Here is a 6,644-nt window from a genome sequence, read left to right on the forward strand (position 1 = left end):
ATTTATTTATTTAACGTTTAATTATTTATAATATCATTTGAAAAATTGTATAATATCATTTAAATAGTTTACAATATGGTCTCAATTATATCTCGTATCGCTTAACCTCAAAGACCGTGCAGTGGAAGAACGACGCCACAAGACCACACGGACAAACTATACACTCGCTGAGGGGAAAGGAGATGGTCACAGATGATGTGATGGACGCTCAGTATGCATAATACAAAAGTCGCCGAGCAAAGTGCCATATCCTTACAAGAAGCGCCGCCCATCACACCCGACCGATGGGCGTATGTTTATGCCAAAGCTAGACGACGCACATGAAACCACTATGGCTATGATCGGAGATGCCGCGCAGAACTCGCATGAAGTTCAAATTGTCATCCTCCCGATAATCATGAATGACCACTTCCATGTCGCCGCCATTGACAATGATAAAACAAGAATACATGCATTATTCTTCTGCGCTGGGGTACAATAAAGACGCTGCTGACATGGTAAGTTCTTTAATTTATGTCCGATTAATAGTGTTTGGTATTTAATCGGTATTCTAATCTCAACTTGCATATCTCGACAGTGGAATCTATTCGACAATTTGTGTCGATATGGAGTTCGGCGAGTCGGCGATCGCAAAGCACCCACTCAGTTCACTGACATGGAAACCCCCACGACAAAAACAAGGAAGCTGCCGATCGCGCCTGCCTACGTCATGCGGTTTATCGAGCAATTACTTTTCGATGAGAAGCTATGGCTACCGCAGATGATCGCCCTTACTCCCGAGATTAAAGTATGTATCCCGCGATACTTAAGGAGGAGGGCAGTCGCTGCCCATGAATAAGTGGGGTCGTCAAGCTGGGTTAAATTTTTGTTTTCAAGAACTGACTCAGATATGTCTAATGTAAATTTTTGTTTTCGAAATGTAAAACCAGATCAAATGCAATTCATTGTTTTTTTGTTTTCAAGAACATGACTTGTATATCTCAATGTAAATTTTGTTTGTTTTCAATTAGTAAAAGAAAGTGTTAAATTCCATTCAGCCATTTCATTGTTTAATTTATAAAGGTCATTGTTTACCTTTCGCTTTCATTGTTTAAATTTACCAATCATCGCTTAAATATCAGATGTGAAATATTTAAAAATTACAGCCTCGCTTACAAATAACACTCGCCTCTGCTTAAATAAATGCGCTCACCGTGAAAGAATAAAGAGTTTATCTGTTTAAATATGAAAAGTCGCACTCAATTCGATTGTTTCTCTTTAGAAGTCGCCTTTTATTTACAATGCCTAGTCGGCGACAATTTCATCAGTAAGATCTACGATCATGACCGGATCCACGGGTCAAAGGTCCGTAATGTAACTTCATGGACATCAAACGCCATGACTCGATCCTCTTTCGCCTAGGACGCCCAGGCCGCCTTCGTCACAAAGGTCACGAAACGAAGCTCACGATTTCGCCCTCAAGGCTTGTCATCGCGGGTATGGGGAATATAGCTTCCTTTATACGCCGCTTGTAATTGTCGACGCTGAAGTAGCCGCTAATAAATCGACTGAACGCTGGTGTCCGGTCGCGATTATTGCAGCGCAAGCGTTGTTTGCAAGGGATACCATAAACTTGCCACCTTCGACACGAACAAGTTTCTCGATGGCAAGATCTACAGAGTTGTCGCATCGGGTCGATCACTTCATAACGATCATCGACACAACGACTAACACGAAGATTTCGGCTATCCTCGACAATTTTCTCTACCTTCGGATGTATGTCTGGGCATAAGTAGGTCTCCCATTTGTTCTCTTGCTCATGGCGGTTACATAACATGCGCATCAACTTGAAACCCCGCAAATAAGGTTAAACAAAGACAAATGATGGTTAAATAATTGTAAACCTGTTTAAAACAAGAGGGGTAAATATTTAAAGGATTAAATTAATATTTAAAGTCGCACAATCTTTAATTAAACAAATATGAAAAGTTTTTAAAGGGTAACACTAAATGTTAAGTGTAAATCAACATTCGAGCACCTTATAGAGTCAACCATTTTTCGTCACCCGAGAAACGACGTAGCTTTTTCGATCCAAGCATCGAACGACTCCGCGACATTTGAATACATCTCACCCCAACGATCACCTCTGAAACATGTATAATTCACCAATGTGCCATATCCGATTTATTAATCAACCAGTGATGGGCTTCGGTGATGTGCATCGTAGCTCATTCACTAGTATCATCGAATTCTTTAGCCGTGGATGCCCACGCAATGCGAAAGCATATAGACCAAGACTCCTCCCTCAACGCCTTCCCAAGTCCGACATTGGCTTTCATAAAATTGGCCTCCAAAATGTCGAAGATAGTATGCATGTGGCGTAAGAAGGGAAGACTCTCGCAATTGCGCTCACAAGGCCCTCTGACTCGTCTCGACACGAAGGTAATTATCTCATGATAATCTCCTCCACGTATAAAGCATCGCCTAACTTGGATATGAACCAAGTCCAATTGACATCGGTCTCGCTGTCGACTAATACTCAAGGCGACGTGGAAAAACCATTGTTTTCCATCTTTCCTCGTGGCACCCAAAGTAGAGTACCCCGACACTTTTCCAAGGAGGCTGGGTACCATCGAGAAACAGAAAGAAGCCCCGCAAGCCCTCTCGAATCCCACAATACACGCTACCGAAAGAAAAAGAATGCACGCTTTAAAAACGATCACCGCCTCTTTCCACGATCGCAATCGTCGCCGGGTTTTGTCTCACCCACCTTATCCACATACCAAAGCAACAAATCGTAGTCGGAGATGTCACGCTGGCCGAGGACCACCCGGCATGCTCTTTTCCCAACCAAGCCTCGCTTTGTATGGTATGTGGACACCATGTTCCCAGCAACATGTCCTTCCGAATGTCGATGGCCTCAGACAAGGGTCGGTCCCTGAGCTTCGAATCACTCGAGGCGCTTACCCATTTTTGGACGCTTTCGATGTGACGCGAACCTATTCCACCACCGCAAGTGTGCGACGGGTTGATTTGTCTTGATTTTGAAAGTATTTTTTTATTATACTCTTTTGATGCATGAAGGCGCTAATGACAACCATCTGGCAGCGATTCCACACTCACCCGATGTTTTTTTCGCTCTTTATGAATTTGAAGTCAAAAATTCGCTTGATTGCAAAAATTTTGAAGCACGTCCCCTAAAATGTTCAACACTCACAAAACGTTGTCCGATATCCAACGACAAAGACTTTCAGAATGATCCGACGAGGAAGGAAGACATCCCACACCGTCAGTGGTCACCACTGGGGTTGAACGGAGCGCCGCAGTAATCCAATTCTCGCCAACACTTCAGCTTAAAATGAAAAGATCAATATTTTAAGCAGAGAATAGACTGCTTTAAATGATAAAGTAAAACATTTAAAATGATAAATTAAATAGTTAAACAAAGTCGAACAATTAACTTAAACGAATAGTACAAGATTTTTAACCGAAAGACTCCACATACTTAAACAATAATAAACCCTATACAACCGGATCAAATAAAAGAGAAGGAACTTACAACGAGAAAAACTCGCTTTTATTAGGATTCGATAATGGCACATTATCTCTGCCCTCGACAACAAGATCAACTACAGTGGCATTTGAAGATGGAGTGCACGCGACACATCCGCTGGAAAGTCAACATCGCTTTTTATTGACAAACCGCTTTTATATCCATCGCGTGTGATAAAAATCTTTCCTCAACTAACACCAACTCCCAAGAAGTCCGAGCTGCGAACATTAGCACTCTTTCCTCCCCGTCAGTATCTAGCAATACCACAAAAACTCTCCATAATATATCGGTCAAAAACCAAATCGTACAAACCAAATGAAAAGAAGAAGAAGAAGAAGAAGAAGAAGAAGATGTAAAGAACAAACAACAATCGTAAAAGGCAAACAAAAAGTGCACAGCTAGTATGTATAAAGGTTAGACTAGACGTGATGTGATTAGGGCGGTATTTTTTTCCCTCCATCCCAAGGGGCAAAAAAAGGAAATATATGTCACTCGTCGCAGAGGAAAGCCATATTGTCATCGCTCAAGGAAAGTTCTCACCTTATCATGAGTCTCGCTTAAACGCTGCTTTTTTTATGTTTAAAACCCGATACATATAGTGTTTAAACTAACGATTAACTGCTTTAAATAAATTCTATATCATTTAAATAATATGTAAAACCGCTTTAAATATAGTGATTTAACTAGTTTAAAATATATGTTATTGTTTAAATCAATGCTTTCACCGACATCGCATCAAGATGGTACCTCCCTCGGTCACTCGCTTAAACATCTTTTATGTATTTGCTTAAAACACCGTTGTCACTCGTTTAAATAGTAAATCGATTATTGTTTAACATTTTTGTTTTGTTTACAATGCCGTTTTTTTGTTTCTCAAATTGCTTTTTACTATGTCTCGCTTAAATTTCACAAGTTATCACAAGTCGACACTCAAATAAGTTTGTTTGTTTAAAAATATTTTAAACGCTACAATGGAGAATCTGATTAAATATCGAAGTTCACACTCAAATAAGCTTTGTTTCATTTAAAATAAAAACATTTTACAACATTTACAACATTTACAACGCCTTCTGGACCTCTGACACTCGCGAAGTCAACCCTCGCTCGTCTATTAAGATTTCGGCTCGACTCACCAAGTATCTCGTACATCTCGAATGCTCACGGCGGTCTGCATAACATGCGCATCAACTTGAACCCCGCACAACGAGAACACAACACGTTAAAAAAGGTTAAGCAAACACATTCATAAAAACGCTCTATTAATCAATCGTGTCATGGTCCCGACTTTAAGCGAAGATCCCGAGAGTTAAACACGTAAAAGTAATATTTGCAGTACATCGAAAAAGTTCTTAAAGGGTAAGAACAATTTCTCAAGTGATAAATATCAACTCCGCTTTTTGAGGATGTTTCACGATCTTCCTCTCTGGAGAATCCTCCGCAATCAGCTAATAAGTGAAAACTTTCTTTTCGCCCAAGTCGAAACGCCCTGCTTTAATCGCTTGCTCATCATCCATCACCGAGAATCCTCCGCGATTCGTAGCAATTATGCGGAATTTTCGACTGGGCAAGAAAAAGATAGCTTTAACTTGTCATGTGATTACGTACCGATTGATTCTCAAGATGTAGGAGGATCATGAGACATCCTTTAAGATAGAGATGATCTTCGAATTTTCGCTCGACTCAGCCGTAATATCATACACAAGCATGAGCGAGGAGGAGGAGGATGAGGACGACGAGTGAGTGGTCGTCCCACGGGAAGCGGTTCTTCCTTGTCATTTATGGTGTGAAGTCCACAAGCAGTGTCGACGCTCATATCCGAGAAAAAAGGGAAATGCATGCGGACCGAGATCGATCGATCACAACGAATCGGGTGTTCGGATATTTATGTTATCGCAAGACAAGAATTAATGCCGCCATTAATTCTTACGCACGGGATACCATAACCTTCAGCCACCGCCACCGCCAACACTTCAGCTCAAAACGAAAAGATCAATATTTTTACGCAGAGACTTTGAGAATTTACATCGCTAATATGAATAGTTAAACAGTAAAGACAAATTTAAACCGAGACTGATAATTCTTAAAACAAATATGTAATATATTTAAACAGAGAATAACAAAGAGTTAAACTAAAGATTTAAAAATATACAACTAGATAACCATAAACTAGAAGAACTACCATAAACGAGAAGAACTTTATAACGAAAATGAACTCGCTGTGAGGATTCGATCAACGGCACATCGTCTGCCCTCGACAACAAGATCGACTACAAACTCATTTGAAGATGGACGCACTTGACCAATCCGATGGAAATCAACTTATTTTCCGTCTGAGAAACCGATTTATATATTTCGGTATGATAAACTTTACCCGCACTTGTTCCCTCGAAAACAAATTTACATCTATCATTACCACAAAAACCCTCCATAATAAACATCCATCGTTTATAAATTCAAGCATCTCCCACCCTCCCGCAGAATCGGTCAAAGTGATAGCAAAGAAGAAATTCTCACCAGACACTGAAAACCCAGAGAACCGAAATCGAACAAACCAAATGAGGAGTAAGAACAAGAAGATGTAATGCAACTCTAGTATTGGTTTCAACGTAGAAAGTCGAAAGCTCTCGAAAATGCTCGATACAGATGTGATCTTTGACGCTTTTTCCCACCATTTTCAAGGGCAAAAATGGGATTTCACAACATGTACCCATTCAAGTGAATCGTAGTAAAAAGGGAAGTTAAACATTAATGTATGGTCTCGGCTCTTAAACTTTAGAGGGGTACATGTTTGGGAATATTTGAAATTCACTGAGGGGTAAAACAAAATGAATTTTATATCTTTATTTGTAAAACCATATGTAATATGTTTGTATTTTTGAAAATTTTCATCATCATCATTATTATTATTATTATTATTATTATTATTATATATATTTTTAAACTGATCAACTATTACTATTGACCAGAGGGACAGTTTACTAATCCAAGTCGCTCGGTCAAAAGCAGTATTACCATACCCGCATTCTGCACCCGGCATCCCACCAATATACCCGAACCCAACCCGACGGGTTTCGAAAACCCAAAACCCACACCCGCACCACGAATAATCGGG

The sequence above is a fragment of the Dioscorea cayenensis genome, chromosome 1 (genome assembly GCF_009730915.1).
Source record: "Dioscorea cayenensis subsp. rotundata cultivar TDr96_F1 chromosome 1, TDr96_F1_v2_PseudoChromosome.rev07_lg8_w22 25.fasta, whole genome shotgun sequence".
NCBI lineage: Eukaryota > Viridiplantae > Streptophyta > Magnoliopsida > Dioscoreales > Dioscoreaceae > Dioscorea > Dioscorea cayenensis.